This window comes from Equus caballus, chromosome 15 (genome assembly GCF_041296265.1).
Source record: "Equus caballus isolate H_3958 breed thoroughbred chromosome 15, TB-T2T, whole genome shotgun sequence".
Taxonomy (NCBI): Eukaryota; Metazoa; Chordata; class Mammalia; order Perissodactyla; family Equidae; genus Equus; species Equus caballus.
Genome location: NC_091698.1, coordinates 86,984,124 through 87,006,501, shown reverse-complemented (window position 1 = coordinate 87,006,501; position 22,378 = coordinate 86,984,124). Strand labels below are relative to the sequence as shown.

General features: G+C 37.1%; 1 protein-coding gene across 25 annotated transcripts in view; it reads left to right on the top strand.

The window, feature by feature from the left end:
* The window catches only part of NCOA1 (nuclear receptor coactivator 1), a 250,453-nt gene that overhangs the window by 31,572 nt on the left and 196,503 nt on the right, over window positions 1–22,378 (top strand). For all 25 annotated transcript variants that reach the window (XM_070235838.1, XM_023619408.2, XM_070235849.1 and 22 more), the window contains exon 2: window positions 20,698–20,833. The gene's annotated coding sequence lies outside the window, so the exon portion shown is untranslated. The remainder of the gene's footprint in view (window positions 1–20,697; window positions 20,834–22,378) is intronic.

Here is a 22,378-nt window from a genome sequence, read left to right as displayed (position 1 = left end):
ACAAAAACCCCTTTTCCTTTCTTGTAAGCCCACAAATATGCAGGTTTGGCAAATTAACCTTGCTTTCAGTGTTAAGAGATGACTTTTTATGTTTGTTTGTTAGGGTGTCTGATGAAATTACAGAATAAATCCACAAAAAGAGCAAGTCTTATATCTTTGTTATTTGGTCACCTGGTAAAATCAAATCTGTGGCCTGAATGAATGCTTTTCACCTTTCCTTCCCTAGTTTGAGCACTAGTAGCTGCTTCCGAGGGCAAACTTAATCAAAGGCAAACCCTGGCCGAATGCTGATAGACATCAGTTTATGTGATAGTGCATGCTGGCAGAACTTTCATTTTCAGGCAATATTCAGCTGTTAAGATGGTATTATCCTTGCTAAAGCCTCACATGAGTAATAGCATAAGTCAGTAAAGTTGAATGACCTTTGTAATGGGACTTGGAAGACTGCGTTCTAATCCATGTCCTGTTAGAAGTTCTGAGTTTGAGCAGATCACTTTACCTCTCTGGGATGCCATTCTTTAATCGATAACATGAGGGCTTAGATCTGGTGCTCTCTTAAAATCTTGTCCAATTTAAAACGATTGCATCATTATTATACCTTCCTCACTACCTCTAAATGTCTATGTGTACTTTTTCCCTTTATTTTTCTTGGAGGAAAAGTTAAGTGACTTTCCAAGATCAGTTCATATGATTGTGAAACTGCCCATTCCTCATTCCTTCAGTTCATTCATTTTATTCATTATTTGTTCATTCATTTATCCAGCAAACATTTATTAGGCATGTACAAGATTTCACGTTCTTTTCTGGGTTCTGGGAAGAGAAAGATCAAGAAGACATAGACTGTCTTAAAGGAGATTAAAGTCTAATAGGGGAAGAAAAACATTCAATACAGCATAATAAAAAGGGGATTTAACATGGCAGTGTGGTGGCACAAAGAGGAAGTGAATCTTTTTTGGCCAGTCAAGTAAGGATTTACAGAGGGAACGCCTGACCAGAGTTTTAAAATTAAAAGAAAAAATTTTCCCCCCTCAATAAAAGTAGTAGATTCTTAATGTAAAAATTAAGAAATATAGATAAGCAAAAGTCAGGGGAAAAAACCACTGTTAATACTTTGATATGTATCTCTTCCCACATTTTTGAAATTGGGTTTTAAAGGATGCCTAAAAGACTAGAAAGAGGCTGGGGGAGGAAACATTAGAGATAAAAGGAATGGTGAATGCAAGGGTATGAAGGTCTGAAAAACTATGTTGTGTATGGTCAACTATAAGTAGTTAAGTATGGCTAGACCGTGAGAGGTGTTGCGTGGAGATGTGGGGAGTCATCAGTCATATGGTGGAGGACTTTTAACGTGATACTAAGACATTCAGAGTCTGTAGGAAGTCGGGGGCCAATAAAGGGTTTTTATCCAGACGTAGGGGAAACTGGGAGCAGGAAAAGTCCCAGAGTGACCATAGGGTGATTTGTTAGCATTACTGCAATGTGAGCAGCGAAGCAGCTCCGACTCTGTACATTCTAACACCAGTTTGGGCCACAAAGGTCTGTTTCCGTCTGAAAACTGCGTGTATGAGACTGGGAAGCACCTTGGGTAACTGGCTATATACACACTTAGAAGACCAGGCAGTCAGACACCTGTCTGGTGGCATGTTCTGCTCCCCGTCCACTCCTCCTGAAAGCAGTATGAAATGAGTATTGCTGCCTGAATGAACCGTAACACAAGAATCCAGCAGAATGTAACAGAATTCCAAATACATAGATAAGAATTTCCTGATTTTTTCAGGCCAACACCATGAAAGAGAATCAACAAACAGAAGAGCTTAGAGTCAAATAAAAAGTTACCAGAACAGTATTCTAAAATAAGTTTTGAAAAACCATGTTGTGGTTTTAAAATAAGTGTAGCCAATAATTTTAGTGAGATAGTGAATTTATTGTATTCTTAACAAAAACAAGTAATAAAACAAGAGTAGGCATTTATTAAGAGGAGTCAATTAGAGATCTGGGGAATGAAAAATATGGTTGTTGAAATGGAACAATCTTTTTGGTGCCAGTGGAACTCAAATGTTTGGGCTTGAGCAACATTTGGAAGTCATATACAGGTGATAATGGTAGTAGATCTCGTGCTCATGGGTGAGGTTGCTCAGGAAGAATGCAGAGACTTTGAGACAAAATGACCACTAGCATTTGAGAGGTATGTGGAAGAAGAGGAGTCAGCAAAGACAAGGAGGGAAGAATGGTTGGAGAGTAAGAGGTGCACCAAGAGTAATGTCACGGAAACCAGAGAAGGGCGTGGTCAGTGAGACCAGATTACCAAAGGGTAAATAAGGGCTAAGTAGTGACCTGGCAATTGAGATGACCAAAACAGGAGCAGCTTCAATGGAGTGGTAGGGTTAAAGCCAGATTGGAGTCGGGTGAGGAATAAGTGGAAGGTAGGGTGGTAGAGGTTGTGAATATAGATTCTGCAGACATAGGTTTGCAGAGGAGTGGGATCTGTGGAGCTGGGACATGGGGGTAGGATGCAGGTTGAAGGATGTTGTTCCATTAGTCCTATTTTCTTCTCTAGCCTCTCTATGGGTTTCTTACCCTTTCTTACAAACATTGTCAGGTGTTTTCTTACATTCTCTTCTAACCTTTCACTTCCTCCCGATTTCACTCTTAAACTATTCTAACTCTGCATTTTTGTAGCACATATTGTCTCTTTATTTTGGAAAGATTCATATGATATCTTACATTCTGTTCATCTATTTATCTGCTGTCTCCTTACTTGATACCACAAGCCTTTCAAGGCTTTTTGTGTCTTTAACTTGACCACAGTATCACACTGAAGATGCTCAATTAAGAGTCCTTGAAAATCAATTGTAGAAATACAGGATGGAGAAATCCTGTTTTAGAATAGTTCTAGCAAAAAAATCGGGCATTTTAGACAATTATAAGTTTGATATGACTTCTGGGAAAATTTGAACAGTCTTAAAATTGAAGTATTATGTTCTGACTGCAGGAAGAATTAATTATTCTACTCTAGTGAAAATACATGTCACATCTGTTGTTTGCCTTTAATTCTGAATACCATAATTAAGAGAGATGTTGGCAAACTAGAAACTTGTTCAGGAGAGGGAGAAAAATGATAGGGTCAAGAGTGCTGGTTGCCAACCCAGTATCTGTTCTCCCTTTCTTTCTTAGTAATATAACTGCTATAATGTGGACATATCATTAAGGCCAACTATAAAATGACATTCCCCAGCAGTTGTAAACAGAAGCCTTTGGGTTTGGGTTTGGGTTTGGCTTTGGCCTTTGCCTTCTAGGACAGCTTTTTGAAGGAGATGGACTCATCTGAGGAAGCCTCAGGAGGAACTCTTGTCCCTTCTTCCTTTCTTCTGCCTAGGACATGGATGTGATTTCTGGAGTTGCAGCAGTCATCTTTTTTTTTTTTTTTTTTATTAAGGTTATGATAGTTAACAACCTTGTGAAATTACAGTTGTACATCATTATTAGTCATGTTGTAGGTACACCACTTAACCTCTAGTGCCCTCCCCCCACCCCCCTTTCCCCTGGTAACCACCGATCAGTTCTCTTTGTCCATATGTTAACTACCACCTATGAGTGGAGTCATACAGAGTTCGTCTTTCTCTGTCTGGCTTATTTCACTCAACATAATACCCTCAAGGTCTATCCATGTTGTTGTGAATGGGACGACTTTGTCCTTTTTTATGGCTGTGTAGTATTCCATTGTATATATATACCATATCTTCTTTATCCAATCATCAGTTGCTGGGCACTTAGGTTGGTTCCATGACTTGGCTATTGTGAATAATGCTGCGATGAACATAGGGGTGCATGGGACTTTTGGAATTGCTGATTTCAGGTTCTTAGGATAGATACCCGGTAGTGGGATGGCTGGGTCATAAGGTATTTCTATTCTTAACTTTTTGAGGAATCTCCATAGTGTTTTTCATAGTGGCAGCACCAGTTTGCATTCCCACCAACAGTGTATGAGGGTTCCTTTTTCTCCACAGCCTCTCCAACATTTGTCACTCTTGGTTTTGGATATTTTTTCCATTCTAACAGGTGTAAGGTGATATCTTAGTGTAGTTTTGATTTGCATTTCCCGCAGCAGTCATCTTTTGACCATGAGATGACTTTGAGCATAGATGCCATCGGGTAAGGCTGGCAGAGTGAAAAGGTAGAACGAGTGGTGGTCCTTGGTGACTTTAGAGCTGCTAATCTATCCTGCCCTACCTACCTCCAGACCTCTTATGTGAGAGAAAAAATAAACCTCTCTTTTCTATAAACCACAGGTATTTGTTCATCTGCAACTGAATCTAATCTAAACTGACACAGAGGGCCAGTCCACTGACTGGATTAAGGCTGTTGCTGAGGCTAGCCTTAGCAGGTGGAGAAGAGGTTGTGGCCCCAGCTGGTTTTGGGTTTCCAGGGTTGACATAAAGGGGAGATTTTCTGAAAAGGGTTTTAACACTGATCTAAATAGTTCCTGAGAGAGCTTTTCTCAGGTTCTGATTCTGGAAGGACATTTATCCCTCTTGTAGGTATGAGCAAATAGAAAAATCATAGGAGATAAGAAGACTCAGTAGTTCAAAAGAAGAAATAATTTGAATTTCCATAGCAGGTAGCTGTATGTGAAATAGTTATGATGCTGCATCAGATGTAAAAAATTCAAATTTTTAGACTCAGTGAAATTTAAGAGGGGATTGTCATGAACAAGGGGCGTCTGAGAATAGGAAAAAGTTTTTGGAAAGCAAAATCGTTAATATTGAAGTAAAATATATAATATCAATGAAAAGTAGATCGAATACTCCAGGAAATATATCAGTGAATTAGAAGACTAGTTCAAATGATGGCCCAGAATTATGGAAAGATAGAGATGGAGATTATGACAAAAAGATAATAGACATAATAGATAGATCCAAGAGATCTGGTATACGTAAACTGAGTGTTGTAAAAGGAGAGAACAGAGATGATGTATAAGTAATCAAGAAGTACTCAAAGAAAGCATTGAAAATGTTGCCAAACTGAAGACTTGCACTTTTAATAGAACTCACCAAATAGCAAACAAGATGAGTAATTAGACTAGTCGTGTTTCTGATGCTTAAGAATGAGAGAAAATTTTACAAGTATTCAAGGAGGAAAAACTATTGATTTTCAAAGGAGAGATAATCAAGTTGGAATCTAGTCTTCTATTTAATGAAAAATGCTAGATTAGGGAATCCAGACCTTTGGATTTATGGACTAATAAAATGCTAGTGTAAAATTTGAATGATTAACATAAATTATCAAAGTTTTTTTTGGCTAAATAAGGATATAAAATATAAAGCAAATAAACAACTGAGTAATTTTTGTTTTATGTCGAACAACGCTGTCACCTTTTTTGATTGTACTGGGGACTAGTGAAAACGTCACCAAATAGCATTGATTCCTGGTTGGAGTTAGGTAACTACTGTAATATCTACAGTGTTGGGAAGGAAAAGGATAAGACCTCAGAGTTTTATACCGTACCACATTGTTAGTTATATATAAAGTCAAAAGACAGATTTTTCAGACAGATATAGTTTCAGAAATTATGCTAGCTTTATACCTTTTTGGAGAAAAAGAATCCAAGGAAATACTCTATAGAATAATATAATTAGTAAACTTGATTTAACAGGCTAGTATTAAACTCTGTACCTTACAGAAGATATTTCATTTTGATTACCTGTAAAATAGTCATTAAATCTAAACTACAGAAATAAAAATAGAAACTCAGAAGTATTTATTTTAATCATTTATTGTATTCCTTTGATGTACTAGGCTTTGAGAGATGCACTGAAAAACAAGATAATGTGATTTTTGCCCTGATGGAGCGTACAGTCTGTCGATCCATACAAAAAATTACCAGGTAGTTACAATGCAGTAAAATGAATGCTACAGTGAGTAGACTACATGGTAGAATGTGAGCATAGAGCAGGAATACTTAACTCAGATTTAAGGAGGAGGCAGAGATGGCTTTCTGAAGAAGAAACATCTGAGTTGAGACAAGAAGACAGGAGAGAGAAGTTGAGAAGATTTCAGATTAGTTGATTGCAGAGAATACAAAATGAGAGAAATGAACAGATGACACTGGAGAGGTAACTAGTGACAGTATCACACAGAACCTTGAAAACAATATCAAAGCGGTTTGGTTTTATCTGGAGAGGAATGGGGAGCTATTAAAAGTTTTTAATCATGAAAAAGTGATATTACCTGGTTTGTTTTTTAGAAAGATCACTCAGGCTATAGTGTAGAGATTATCGGTTTAGAGCCAGTAAAATTGAAGGTAGTGAGATCAGTTAGAGAATTGTCTTATTTATTTATTCTAACAATAAATTTTCTAGGTCAGAGATGTGATGTTGAGTTGCCTATACCAGGGTCATGGGATGGACAGAAGTGGATGGATTTGAGAAAGGTTTAGGCTTTGGTGGGTTGGATATTAGGAAGATATAAAGGGAAGAGGACAGACCTGATCTTAAATTTCTGGTTTGTGCAATAGGTTGATGATCATGATGCCATTCAGTAGGGAAATCTTGGAGGAGAAGATTAAGGAAGGATGATGAGTTCAGTTTGAGTTACCTATGGGGCACCTAAGTTGAGATCCAGTAGATAGTTAGATAAGTAGGTTTGAAGTTTGGGAGAGAGATCTGGGCTGGAGATAGTGATTTGGAAAGCATCAGCATTTGGAAAATAAATAAAGTCATGGATATGAAAGATCACCCAAGTACAATGTGCAGACAGAGAAGAGATGATGATTTAGGTGAAATATCTTAGGAACACATACATCTAAAATGAGGATTCTTTTCCTAATAAGACTTTTGGAAGGAGGGACTAAAAAGGTAGGACAAAAGTTCGGGAGAGAGTGGGCCGATAATTCTGAAACCATTGTATGTGTATACTGGTATTAAACAAATAAGTACATGGATGGTGAATTGTGGGAGCCAGGTTACTCGCTCTTGGAGAGTGAGATTACAGATAACCATGGGCAAGGGAAAGGCTGGAACGAATCATATGGTACTGGATTAGAGTTGGAGACATCAGTATGAACTCCTGTTTAGCTTAATATAGAAACAATTATAGATATGTATGTATGTATATATGGCCTATTATACAGACATGTGTTTCTTAGCTCTGTCTGCTGAAAGGGTCTAGAAGCAAAGATACCCCAGTAGCACTGAGCACACTCAGCACCCAGATCTTGATTTCTAATACTGTTCTCCGCTAAAAAGAACTAAAGCTCCTTGGAAAATGGCTGATGCTTAGACTGGGGCAGGAATATGCAGGATGAGCCTGAAACATTTTATAGTGCCGGAAAGTGAGAAAATACTTAAAATCCAAAAGGATAGGGGCTTGGCAAAAGGATACAGGTGCCAATCTGAAAGAGTATCAAATGACCAAAGCTGGAACAATTTGAGCAGTAAAATAACAGAGTATTGTATTATAACCTGAAGTATAAAGTAAATATCCCTAAGTCCATATTGATTAAAATAAATGATTGAATAAATAAGTGCCCCCACTTATTTATTTATCCCGTACAGAAGAATTCTGGGTAAATTTATGCAGACACTTCCCTCCCTCAAGGAGGTGGAACTTAAATCCCAAGCCCTTGAGTGTGGGCTGCACTTAGTGACTAAAAGGGATCAGTTATTTGTGTGGAGGCTGTTTAAAATTAAATAAGTCAAGGACCAGGGTATTTTCATGGGATATGTCATTAATGAATATTGGTGATCTGAGGAAGCAGTTCTAGGGGAAAAGTAGATTTTTGGGCTCCTAAATTATATGAGACAAACTTTAACCAAGCTTGTAGAGTTTTTATTCTGTGTGTTCTTATTAGAAGATTTAATCACAAACTGACAGCTATTTACTGTCTATCAAAAGCTCACTTAAAATATCAGATATGAGAAGGTAGTTTGATGAATATCTTAATTATGTATTCATCTAGTTTCTTGTTTTAATCTTGAGAGAAAAAAGTATCTCAGTCTCCTCTGACTTGAAAATGCGTGTTCTGACTGCTGATTTAATGATATGCCATCTGTCTACATAGAAGCTATCTATAAGGAACATCATTTGAATGATGTGCATTTTCTAAAATTATATTTGAAACTATTGTCCACTTGGTTCATTATTCTTTCTACAGGTGCATACAGTTCAGATACTAAATTTACATGTCTTCTTATCAGAAGATGAAAACTTATAAACCTGAAAAGATAGACCCAAATTTGACACTCACTGTTTTAGTTTGCTGATATCATGAGCTTGATAGTGTCTGTCATATAACAAGTCATCCCAAAACTTAGTGGCTTAAGGCAACGTTGATTTATTATTTTTACACTTCTGTGGGTCAAGAATTTGGGCAGGGCTTGGCTGGGGGATTCTTCTGCTCTGTGTGGCATCAGCTGGGATCACTCACTGAGCTAGTAGCGGGCTGGGCTGGACAATCTAAGAAGCCTTCACTCACATGTCTGGCACTTTGGCATGCCTCCATATGGCCTCTCCACAGCATGGTAGTTTCAGGGTAGTTGAATTTCTTACGTGGCTTCTAACTTCCAAGAGGGAGAAAGAGGAAGCTGCCAGTCCTCCTGGTCTCTGGAATTTCAGAACATCACTTTCAATACATCCTGTTAGTTAAAGCAAGTCACAAGACCAGCCAAGGTTCAAAGAGCTGGGAAATAAGTCCCATCTCTTGATGGGTGGAGTGACATGTGTGCACAGGGAGGGAAGGAATTGATGGCAGCTGGTCTTTGGAGGAGAGTATGTGGCTATACCAACTACCACAGTATATAATTTTTACTTTTATTTACATAGTTTTGTTGTGATTAATCCTCTTTACCTTGTATTTTAACTTGTAACCAATTTAAGTCCTTTTAGAAATTAAACAGGTTATAAATATTAAATAAAAATTGTCTCCTTAATTTAGTAGAAAAAGTTGGAGGATCGTAGGGGTCCATGCTAAATCTCACTCTTCTCATTTTCACTCGCTGTAAATTTATCTTGGATTAACAAGTTTTACTTAGTATTGAAAATCTTTAAAGCATCTTTGCTTGGGAATTGGGCCTTTATTATGAAAATTTACTGCCTTATCTTAGTTTCCCTTATCTAGAAGCTTTACTGACATGTCTATATATTTTTTTAGGCCATGATAAACTTCGTGGAGCATAGTGTAGCAAAGGCTATCTTAATTGAAAATCCAGATACTCTTTGACTCAGTAATAACGCTTCATGAGTACACAGATATTCTTTACAGCATTGTCAGTAATGGCAAAATATTGGAAACAATATGAGTCCATCAATGAGAAACTAGTTAAATAAATTTATGATATATTCATATAGTATCATGAAGTTGTTTTTTAAAAAATGAAGGAATTCTATAAAGAGTGATATGAAGTAAGCTCTAAGATACATTAAGTAAAAAAAAAAAATCATGATGAGAAACTGTGTATAGTATGCCACCACTTTCATTAAAAATATACTTAAATGCTTTTATATGTATAGAATACTTATGAATACCCAGTAAACAATGGAAGAGAGCTGGATGATTGGAGGAAAATTTCTATTTACCATGACCCATTAGTGCAGTTTACTTTTTCTACCAACTACATGTATTAACTTCTTTAAAAATTAACTGCTTCTTCTTCTTCTTCTTCTTTTTTTTTTGGTGAGGAAGATTGGCTCTGAGCTAACATCTGTTGCCAATCGTCTTCTTTTTGCTTGAAGAAAATTGTCCTTGTGCTAACATCTGTGCCAGTCTTCCTCTATTTTGTGTATGGGATGCCTCTACAGCATGGCTTGATGAGTGGTGTGTAGGTCTGTGCCCAGGATCTGAACCCATAAACCCTGGGCCACTGAAGTGGAGCACACGAACTTAACCACTACGCCACCTGGCTGGCCCCTAAAAATTAACTTTTAAAAAATGCTCTGATACTTTTATTTCATTTGTTGGTTATCTTCTTGTGTAAGGCAGAATGTTGGGTGCTCCATTCAGATAGGAGTAGTCTAACTTTAGGGAGCTTAAAGGCCAGTAGGAAAGATTAAATACATGTACCATGTAAGTAGACTGCTTGTTAGAGTTGTCATTTTTGCATTGTCCCAATACTTTGTCTATTACTTTCATTGGACTGTTTATTTTCTTAGTTTATTGGAGGGTTGTTTATATTCCAGAAACAAGTTTTTTATCAGATATTTGTTTTACAAATATTTTCTCCAAGTTTGTGGTTTATCTGTACATTTTTACAGCCCTGTCTTTTTTTACTTTTCCCCCTGAGGAAGATTTGCCCTGAGCTAACATTTGTGCCAGCCTGCCTCTATTTTGTATGTGGGTCACTGCCACAGCATGGCTGCTGACGACTGGTGTAGGTCTGCGCCCAGGAACTGAACCCTGGCCACCAAAGCAGAGCATGCCAAGCTTAACCATTAGGCTATGGGGCTGGTCCAACATAGCACTGTCTTTTGAAGAGCAGAAGTTTAAAATTTTAAGTGCAATATATGAATTTCTTTCTTTTATGGTTTGTGTTTTTTGTGTCATATCTCAAAACTCTTTGCTTAACTCAGGGGTTGGCAACCTACAGTCAGTTCAGCCCACTGATTGTTTTTGTAAATAAAGTGTTTTTGGAACATGGCCACACCCATTTGTTTACACATTGTCTATGGCTACTTTTGTGCTTCAGGGACAGAGTTCAGTATTTGCAACTGAGACTGTATAGCTGACAAAGCCTAAAATATTTACTATATGGCCTTTTGCGGAAAAAGCTTGCTAGCCCCTGGGCTAACCTAGGGTAGGGTCTGATTTTCTTCTATGTTTTCCTCTAGAAGTTTTATGGCTTTGGTTTTTTTTTTTTTTTTTAAAAAGATTGGCACCTGGGCTAACATCTATTGCCAGTCTTTTTTTTTTTCTTCTTTCTTCTTCTTCTCCCCAAAGCCCTCCAGTACATAGTTGTATATTCTAGTTGTAGGTCCTTCTGGTTCTGCTATGTGGGACACTGTCTCAGCATGGCCTGATGAGTAGTGCCATGTCCGCGCCCAGGATCCAAACCGACAAAACCCTGGGCTGCTGCAGTGGAGTGCATGAACCCAACCACTCAGCCATGAGGCCGGCCCCAACTTTTCTTTCTTTTATATTTAGGTCTATTACTTTTTGTGTAAGATGTGAGGTGTTGGGATGAGGTTCTTCGCCTCCTCCATCCGCCTGTCCCCATGTGGGTGTCAGTTGTTCTGGCACCAGTTGTTAGAATGATAGTTCTTTTTGCATTGAATTACCTTGGTACTTTTGTTGAAAATCATTTGACCATAAATATGTAGATCTATTTCTGGACTGTCTCTTCTGTTCCATTGATCTGTATGTTTATCTTTATGCTAGAATTATAGTGCCTTCATAACTATAGCTTTATAAAAGTCGAAATGAGGTAGTTTAAATTTTCCAACTTTATTCTTCTTTTTCAAAATTGTTTTGAGTATTCTAGGTTCTGTACATTTCCATATAAACTTTAGAGTAAGCTTGTCAGTTTTTACAAAAAAGTCTGATGGGATTTTAATTGGCATTTACACTAAATCTGTAAATTATTTGGGGAGAATTGATATCTTAACAATATTGATTGATCTGATCTTTGAAAACAGTATGTATCTGTTTATTGAGGTCTTTGACTTCTCACTTGGTATTTTGTATTTTTAGCACATGGATCTTCCTTTTATTTTGTTGTATTTACCCTAAGTATTTCTTTTTTGATGCAAATGTAACTGCTACTCTTTTGTTAATTTCTATTTATTAATTGCTACCATATAGAAGTACAATTGAATTTTGTATGTTGACCTTGTATCCTGCAATTTTGCTAAATTCACTTATTAATTTTAGTAGTGGATTCTTTGTTTTTTTCTATATACAATCCTGTCACCTGTGAAAAAAGACAGTTTTTTTTTTTTCATCTCTAGGGTTTTATTTTGTTTTCTTTCGTTATTGTACTGGCAATACAGTACAGTGTTGAATAGAAGTGGAGAGTGCAGATGTTATTGCCTTGTTCCTGACCTTAGAGGGAAAGCATTCAGTCTTTCATGATTATGTATGATAGTAGCTGTGGATTTATGTCCTAGGCTGAGGATGTTCTCTGCTGTTTCTAGTTTTCTGAGAGTTTTGACTCATGAATGGCCGTGGTTTTTTTCTAATCTTTTTTTCATCTAGCAAGATGATCGTTTATGTTTTAGTCTCTTGATATGAGCCAGCCCTGGTGGTCTAGTGGTTAAGACTCGGTGCTCTCACTGCTGTGGCCTAGGTTTGTTTCCCTGTCAGGAAACCACACCACTTGTCTGTCAATTGTCACACTATGGCGTCTGTGTGTTGCTGTGATGCTGAAAGCTATGCCATCAGTATTTCAAATACCAGCAAGGTCGCCCACAGTGGACAGATTTCAGCAGAGCTTCCAGACTGAGTCTAGGAGTCAAGGACCAGGCCACCGAGTCCTGAAAAATTGGCCGTGAAGAATAGCAGTAGAAGTGTTGTCTGCTTAGAGCACTGGAAGGAGAGAGGATGGCATGTACCCTCTTTATATATTGCTGGATTCATTCTTCTAAGATTTGATTAAGACATTTGTCTCTATGTTCAGGAAAGAGTATGGGTTTGTAGTTTATTTTTCTTACAGGTTTTTTTTTTGGTCTGATTTTTCTATCAGAGTAATGCTGTCCTCATAAAATGAATTGGGAAGTGTTTTCTCATTTATTTCTGGAAGAGTATATGTTATATGGCATTGGTATGATTTCTTCCTTAGGTGTTTGGTAGAATTTACCAAGGAAGTCATTAGCCATGGAACTTTCTTCATGGGAAGATTTAAAAATACGAACTGAATTTCCTTAATATACCAAGAGCTATTATTCTTGTTATCTAATTTCTTGAGTGAACTTGGCGATTTGTCTTCAAACTTTCAAGAACTTGGTACATTTTATCGAAGTTGTAGAATATATTGCCATAAAGTTGTTCATAATATTCTCTTATTATCCTTTTAATATCTATAAGATTTCTAGTGATATCCCCTTTTCATACCTGATATAGGTAACTTGTGGCTTCTCTCCTTTTTTTTTGATCACTCTGGCCGGAAGTTTATTCAATTTTATAGAACTTTCCAAAGAGCTATATTTCGGGTTCATAGATTTTTTCTATTTTTTTTGTTTTCAATTTTATTCTTTCCTTCTGATTGCTTTGTGTTTAATTTGCTCTCCTTTTTCTACTTCTTTAAGATGGAGGCTTAGATTATTGATTCAAGACTTTTCTTTTTTTCTAATATAAGCATTTAATGCTATAAATTTCTAAGAACTACTTAGTGGTCTCCCACAGAGTTTGATATGTTGTTTTATTTTTCATTCAATTAAGAATATTTTCTAGGGGCTGGCCCCGTGGCCGAGTGGTTCAGTTCACGCGCTCTGCTTCGGCGGCCCCGGGTTTCGCCAGTTTGAATCCTGGGCTCAGACATGGCACCACTCATCAAGCCATGCTGAGGCGGCATCCCACATGCCACAACTAGAAGGACCCACAACTAAAATATACAACCATGTACTGGGAGGAATAGGGAGAAAAAGCAGGAAAAAAAAAAAAAAGATTGGCAACAGTTGTTAGCTGAGGTGCCAATCTTAAAAAAAAAATAAATATTTTCTAATATCTCTTACTTTTTGACCTTTGGAGTATTTAGAAATGTGTTGTTTAATTTCTAATCTTTGGTAATTCTTTTTTTTTAAAGATTTTATTTTTCCTTTTTCTCCCCAAAGCCCCCTGACACATAGTTGCATATTTTTAGTTATGGGTCCTTCTAGTTGTGGCATGTGGGACGCTGCCCCAGCATGGCCTGATGAGTGGTGCCATGTCCGTGCTCAGGATCCGAACTGGCCAAACCCTGGGCCACCAAAGCAGAGCACGAGAACTTAACCTCTTGGCAACGGGGCCGGCCCCTAATCTTTGGTAATTCTTAATCTTTCAGTTATTGATTCTAATTTAATTCTGTTTTGGTCAGAGAAAATACGTTATTTGATTTTAATTCTTTTAATGATCTTGAGGTTTGTTTTATGGCCCACAATACGGTCTTTCTTGGTGAATATTCTGTGTGCCCTTGAGAAGAATGTATAGTCTCCTCTTGTAGTGTAGAATGTTCTATAAATGTCCAGTTAGGTCAAGTCAGTTGATAGTGTTGTCAAGTCTTTTTTTTCTGTCTTCTCGTTCTGTTGGTTAATAACAAAGGAGTATTAATGTCTATGACTGTAATTGTGGGTTTGTCTAATCTCCTTACAGTTTTTTAAGTTTTTGTTTCATTTGTTTTGAAACTGTGTTGTTAGGTGAAAACACATATAGGATTGCTATGCCTTCTTGATGAATTGATCCTTTATCATTATATTGTGTCTCTCTTTGTCCCTGATAATGTTCCTTGTTCTGAGGTCTGCTTTGTCAGATATTAATATAGCCATGCTATCTTTCCTTTCTATCCTTTTACTTTTAACCTTTCTTTGTCTTTGTATTTAAAGTAAAGGGCTTGTGGATAGCATATAGTTGGACCTTGTTTTTTTAATTTGATCTGATAATCTCTACCTTTTAGTTGAGTGCTTGGATAATTTCTATTTAATATAATCATTGATAAGTTTGGATTTAAATCTACCACCTTGCTGTTCGTTTACTATTTTTAAATTTTTTTTGTTTATTTTTCTTGTTTTTCTCCCTTGTATTAAATTAATTATCTTTCATAATTCCATTTTATCTAACACTTGGCTTATTCTATATATGTACACATATATATGTACACAAACACATGCATACATATACACACACACACACACATAATATTAGTGGTTGCTCTAGGTTATGGTATATATGTATTTTATACATGTATACTTCTATATATGTTATTAACTCCACAATACATTATTTTTTGCTTTAGTTGGTGTTTAACCTTCTAAAATGAATAAAAATAAGAAAAGAAATAGTTTTTTATATTTACCTTCTCTTTCTAATGCTCTTCATTTCTTTTTTGTAGATCCAAATTTTCACTCCTGCCTAAAGAACTTCCTTTAACATTTCTGGTGTCTGAAGGCAGTGAATTCTCTCAGGTTTTATTCTTCAAAAATCTTTCTTTCTTCCTTCATTTTTGAAAAATATTTTAACTGGTTGTAGAATTCTGTGTTCAGCTCTTTTTCCTTTCAGTACCTGAAAGATGTATACTCAGTATCGTCTTTTGGCTTGTGTAATTTCCTGAAGAGCAGGAAATTTTAATCTTTGTTGTTTGTATATAATGTTTCTTTGTTCTCTCTGCCTTTGAGATTTTTATCTTTGTTTTTATGCAGTCTGACTATGATATATCCATGTATGTTTATTTGTGTGCATTTTGATATTTATCATGATTGGGATTCTCTGGGATTTTTTGATCTTTGGTTTGTTGTCTTGGATCCATTTAGGAAAATTCTTGGCCATTATCTCTTCATGTATGTCTTGTATCTCATTGTATTTGTTTTATTCTCCTGGGGCTCCAGTTCAATGGATGTTAGACATTTTTATATAATTCCATAGCTCTTGGATGCTCTAAACTGTGTTTTCCCCCGTTCTTTTAAGCTATGGTTTCATTTTGGATTATTTCTGTTGACTTGTCATCAAGTTCACTAATTCTTTCCTCAGCTATGTCCAGACTGATGTTGAACCTGTCAAAGGAATTTTTCTTCTCTAATATATTTTTTTTGTTGTTTCCAGCCTTTACTTTTTTAAAGTTTCCTTTTCACTGCTGAGATTTTCCATCTCTTTAAGCATGTTGTCCGCCTTTTCTATTAGGTCATTTAACATATTTATATTATTTTAAAATGTCTCATAGTTTCAATATCTGAAGCATTTCTGATACTGCTGATTGCATTATATCTTGACAAAGGGTAATTTTTTCTTGCTTTTGTGCATACCTCATAATTTTTGATTTAATGGCTCACCATTGGATGCAGAAGAATAGGAGAGGTTGAAGTGATCCTCTTCTGTCAGGCTGTTTGTGTTGGAGGTTGAGTCAATCTAATCATGAATTGAGCTGGGTTTTGATTTTGTTGCCATCATTACCTTCACTGCACCACAGGCTTCAGATTTCTCCAGCAGTTAGCTGCTGTTCCCTTGTGTTTAGAGTGTGGCATGTGGTACTACAGGATTTTCTTTGTGTTTCTGAACTGCCCTCATCTTTCAACAGTCTTTGCACATTTGTGCAACAGAGAGATTTCTCTTCATGTTATTGTCCCTTTCCCAATGATAGACTATTGTTGCTTGTTACTCAATGCTATGCTTGTGGGGCAGGGCAGGCTTCTCTTTTGTTCCAGTCCAGACTCAATCCTGGTCAGGCCCTATGTTTCTGGGCACTGGTAGTAGGGCCTTCTCAGCTTTTCTGCTCTCTTTGTTGTGGCAGTCAAACTCTGTTGTATATTTTTGTTGGGTCTTGGCTAGCAATATCCTGTCCCTCCCCTAGTGGTAGTAGATCTCTTCTTGATATTGGTGCAGGATCCTTTGCCCAAGACTTTTTCTTTCTTCCTCTCCCCCATAGTGGCAGAGGGTTTTTTTTTGCCTCTGTCCTCTCCTAGCATCAGTATATTTTTGCCTGTGTCTGGGGGCTTGAGAGTGTTTTCTCCCCCTCCCCTAGAGGCAGAGGCAGTTTGTTTCTCTTTTCCTCTGAAGCAGTGGGTTTTTTCCTGGACCCTGGGGTAAGAAGGTTTTCTGTCCTTTCCCTAGTGGCTCAAGGCTTTTGCTCTGTGTGGGAGAAAGGCTGGGGAATCAGGCAGGGCTTCAGGCCTATGCTTGTCAGCTCTTGCACTCTTGCCCCAATGATGCAGGGCTCTCTCTGCTTTCCTGTCCTACCTCTGATCTTTCTTGTGAGCATCTGGTTGAGGCATGTAGAAGAACTTGCAATTGAGTGTAAACTCTCCTTGTGTCTAGGGTCCCCAACTATTCCTAACTGATACACTAATCTCTACTTGGTCTTTAAGAATTTGTTAAAATCGTAGCTGAGTGTTTCTTATGCGCTTGTATGGTGGCCACTTCTTTTTCTGTGACCTGCCAAAGGTAAAACAATTTGTGTGTATGATTTCTCCTTGGAGGAACTTGTTCCTCTTTGGAATCAAATTTACTTGGTTGCCTTCTAACCTCAACTCTTTGTTAGGCTCAAGAGAAGTTTCGATTTTATGGATCTGGCTTTTGTCTCATTAGGGTGGGAACAACATTCTTTTGTGGCTTTCTGCATTCTAAGTGGAAGTGGAACTACTTAAGAGTTCTTGACAAGGTATGCTATTTCAAACTGCTGTTTATTTTGATCCCTCTTTAAGTTTTCTCTTACCTTCATCTGCCTCTTGAGCACTTCATTTAGGATTGAACACAAACGGCTACCTCCTCTTTGAAGCCTTTCCTGATCCCGCTAAGTAGAATGGAACATTTCTTGCACAACTGTCTTGGCTCTGGTACAACTGTATTTCATTTTTACAGGCCCATTGAAACCCTCTGTGAGGTTGAACTGGAGGCCTCTCACCCTGAGGGCTATTGTTCTACTTTCAGAGATTATGACTATAATGGCTGATGGATTTTAGATAGGATCATAGAATAAACTGGAGATCTGATAGATTTTAGATAGGATCATAGAATAAACTCGAGATAAACGATAAAGCAATGCATAAGAGAACTTATATTTATTAATGGAATAAAAACTTGTGAAATCACCCCACATAGGTTCCTGTACTTTTTAGTTTGTATAGTTGTTGCTCTTGTAATAAATTACTTTCAGAAATAAGACTTAAATTCATAGAATCTAATTTCTTAAAAATAGGGGCTTTGTTACACAAATGAGTATATATTCACACCATGAACTATCATGAGGCTTTAAAAAACAATGAAGAAACATATACTAACATGGAAAATCTGCAGGCTGTACTGAGTGAAAAAAAGTAAGGTGCAAAACTGAACATTTTATATAAAAAGGCAGGAGGAATAAGACTATATTTGTAGTTAGGTGTATTTGCATACAGAGTTGCTGAAACGATATACAAGAAACTAATAAAAGTGATGACCTGTGTAAGCAAGGGCAATGTGAGCTGCATGTGGATGGTATAGGAATGAAACTTCTCAAATGTATGTTCCTTTTACATCATTTTGATTTCTTCATTCATGTGAATGTAGTACGTGTTCAAAAAAAGTAAAAAATAAATGCAACTCTGGATCTTAAAAGGATCTGAAAAATACTAAAGAGCTGATAAAAAAATGTTGGCATACACAAGTTTTATTTTGTACAACTTGTGTGTGAGATAACTTTGTTTTATGTAAACCAGATTTTACCAGTGAAAAAGTAAATACAAAGCATGGAAAGTTGCAACAAACAAGGTTTTATGAATCTGTCTTCAGGTGAATAAGTATATAAAACGGGTGGCTTTCTAGCCCGATTAGAAAGGTTTTGGTTCTAGACCCAGTAATATTATGGGTGATCACTAAAAGCAGAAAGGAGCATTGTGTGTAGGCAACAACTATAAGAGAAATACACAGCACTCAAAGAATAGACTGGGCCACCATTTCTTAGTCATGAAATCACCAGGGTTATCTTTACAAACTGATAAAGTGTATCTGACTCTGGTCAGGGAGAATAAGGAGATGAGAATACCAAAGAATATTTTTATCACAATTAAAACATATAAAGAATCAATAATTATATTACTTAAACAGAGTATAGCCCAGAAATCAACCTTATTGTAGGCAAATAAGTGAAATATATTAAGAAGAAACTTAATAAACCATAGAACGATGAGAACTACTTAATGTTGCGAGGAAAACTGGCAATTTGGAACATAGTTCAGTTTAGAGTCAAATCTCATTCCATACATCATTTGGAATGAAGTACTCAAACAACTAGTCCACAGAAAAGTTAAAGTCAGAGTATGTACCTGCTATTATTGAAGGGGGAGAAATTTCTAAGCAGAGAAATAATAAAAGAAATGAAAAAGGCAATGATGGACAAATCTAGCCACCTAAAAATAAAAACTTCAGTATTAAAAGCCAGCGATAGACTGAGAAAATGTTAAAAGTGAGTAAAAGAAATGATATTTTCACAATATGAACAACCTACACAAACGGTCAAGAAAAACATGAAGAAACTACTCTCCCATCCTACTCCCCACGGGGCTGGAAGAGGGAGAGTGGCAAAAATTTGGAAACAAAGACAGTGTGAGTTTTGGGAGAAGGATCTAATTAACAACATGTAAAAGAGTTACTGGATAGCATTCAGTGTCTAACTGAATTTGAAGACCTCACTTGCTTTTGATTTTTCTCTGTGTGTGATTGGGATTGATGCAGGATTAGGAATTTGAGGGTGGTGAAGTGGAAGGAAGAAAGTAACATACCAGATGGATTTATAGCTGGGGTGACAACCAAGATTTTGAGACTGGTGATAGCACAGCAACTGGAGAGATGAAAGCGTAGGTAGAGTATACCTGAGGGATTGAGTCTGGACCCAAATTAGAAAAAATAGAGTGGGATATTGAATGGCAAAGAGAAGAAGAGGGTAGGATATCCAGATGGCATGAGCCTGAGAGAAGGAAGGGGATTGTTTGTGAGTTTGGGTCTGGCGATGTCGCTGTGGAGAGAGTTGACCCCTACTGCCTTGGCCTTCACTCTATAGGGTTCTTTTCAAGAGCCAGATTTGGCCCAGTGGTTGAAAGGAGTGTTCAGTGATGAGGTTGAGGATGTAGAGGTGATTTGTTTTACTATGTAAAAGGGGTTTCCAGAAGTCTCTGTGGAAAAGGTTAGAAGGAAGGGCAGCAGTGGGGGAACCCATGGAGTGGGTAAGAAAGCATAGAGAAGGAACACTGTAGGCATGAACATAGGAGAGAGGATAGTTGGTCAGTATGGCTTGTGTTTGGAATAAAGCCCAAGGGTGACAGGAGTGGGAGCCTCAGGTAGAATTAACTAGCACGATTCCTGAATTGACCTGTGGTATAATGGTTATCTCTAGAGTCTGATCCACTGTGTCTTTGTGATCTAAAGGGAATATTTAAGGGTTAAGTAAAAAGCTTAACCCTGGGTGGTAAAGCCTAAAGCAATTAAACTTTAAATAGTGAAAGCCAATAGGGCTTACATTTCTTAAGAATTCTCTGATGTCTGCCAAATCCCCACTGTTTGGAGTTAGCTTTGAGGTAGAATGGGCAGATAGAGCACTACTATTAATTTAGTAAAATCCAACTTGTAATATCCCACTGACAGTGACCCAGGAATGAATGGTAGTCATCATATTGGGCACTTCCTTATCATAGAAGTATCTTTTGCTGAGAATTCTGTTTCTTCCTACTGTTCCATTTTACCTGAAACTGGGTACTGAGGCCACTGCTGCTGGGGTGACTTCAGCAGCTCTGATGAGTGAGCTAATAGTTACAGGCCCCTTGCCTCCTTAGAATACCAATGCAAAGCCCAATTTGCTGCATACCTCCTTTGGGGATCTGAACTTTTTTAAAGCTAATAATTAAGTACCTGTTATCAACTTTATTTATTATACTTTTAATCTTTAATTTCAATTTTTAAAATCTAAAGTAGGGACACGAATGGGAATTGGCATTTCTTGAACAACTAAAGCATCTGTGTGAGAATCTTTGCTCAGAGAAACAATGATGTGTCACAGTATCTAAAATTTGTAGTGTTTTCAGTGGACTAAATGTATCTTCTTTCTCCTACTTTAGATCTATCCATACTAATGGAAATGTAACTGGAACTGGCTCTGATGATAAAATCAAGGACCATCAAGCAAGATCATGCAGTAGGAATCTTTGCTTCCAAATGAAGACACCGACATTTAGAATTTCTACTTATTCTAAGGTATTTGAGGCACAATTTTACTTTACTTTGACTCCTTGGCAGTCATTTTTTAGCATTGGTTTCTATATATAGATTTCATAAGTTTAAAACTTTTTATGTTAGAATGGTTAGTTTTTAGAGAAGAGTTCACCCTCCTCGCCCACCCACTACCCTCAAAAACTGAGAAAAGATCCAGATCTTAAAAGGAGGTAATCTGGGGCTGGCCCTGTGGCTGAGTAGTTAAGTTTGCGTGCTCTGCTTTGGTGGCCCAGGGTTTCACTGGTTCCGATCCTGGGTGTGGACATGGTACTGCTCATCAGGCCATGCTGATGCGGTGTTCCACATAGCACAACCAGAGGCACTCACAACTAGAATATACAACTATGTCCTCGGGGGCTTTGGGAGAAGAAGGGAAAAAAGAAAAAAAAGATGGGCAACAGATGTTAGCTCAGGTGCCAATCTTTAAAAAAAAAAGAGGTAATCCTAATAATTAGGAAAGCATGTCAACTATAAGAATTATGGTGAGTGAAGATTAAGACTCAGTAAACTATGTTAGAAGAACTGGAATAAATAAATGTCAATTTAATAATTATTTTATCTATGTCATGACCCTCTGAGATGAGCAACTGAATTCAGCACTGTTGACAGAGTCCACCCACCTGATATAAGAGATCCTGGTGATTGTTCTTTAGATTGATTTGGAAACTTTTCTCTCCTGTTCTCCTAAACTTATTATTAAGGGTTTTGTATTTACCAAGAAGTGTCACTTTTACTCCCTGTCGACTGTCCCTGTAGACCTTTGGGATCTGATGGATTGGTTTCACTTGGACCAGAAAAGGAAGATATATGATTAAAGAATCCAGTGACACTTCCAAATCACGGGGTGGATCCCCACTTTAAAGACTATGTAAGACAATTGAAAACAATCAACGGAAATGTAGTATCAACAGAAACAAGCATAGTGCTATTTTTCTAAACTACATGTAAATTCCAAACAGGGTACAGTTAGTTAGATGTTTATTTAAAAACGAAATATTTTTTCTTTAATTATATTTTTCCAAATAGGCAGAAAGTATAGAAAGATAATTATTGTAGGGAACAGGTCAAAGTTGGTTGGTTCTCTTGCTAGAGGTTTGTAAATTAATCTTGCTGGAATACAGAGAAGGTGAAAATCTGAGAAAAACCTATGACTTATTACTAAGGTCATTAATTTCATTTTGTTCTGTTTTGGAATAAGAATATGTAAAGCAATAAATTCTAAAATAATAAGAATCCGTGATACTGGAAAATCCTGACTGCCTCAGTTAAAATAAATGGATTACCTCTTAGAAGGGGTTGGTGTAACTGAGCAATTTTTGCCAAAGAAAAGTTACCTTGAATCGAATAGCAGATAAAAAGGAATTAGGTTGCTTTGATGAGAAGTTGTAAAGCTTCTCTGGCAGCTATCAGATGTATTGTACTTTTCGGAAAGTTTTTGGTGTCATTTTGGATCAAATGGTAATGACTAAATATATAATTGTCTTATTGCCAGAACCATTTTCTTTTTTTTAGATACCTTTCTTTCTT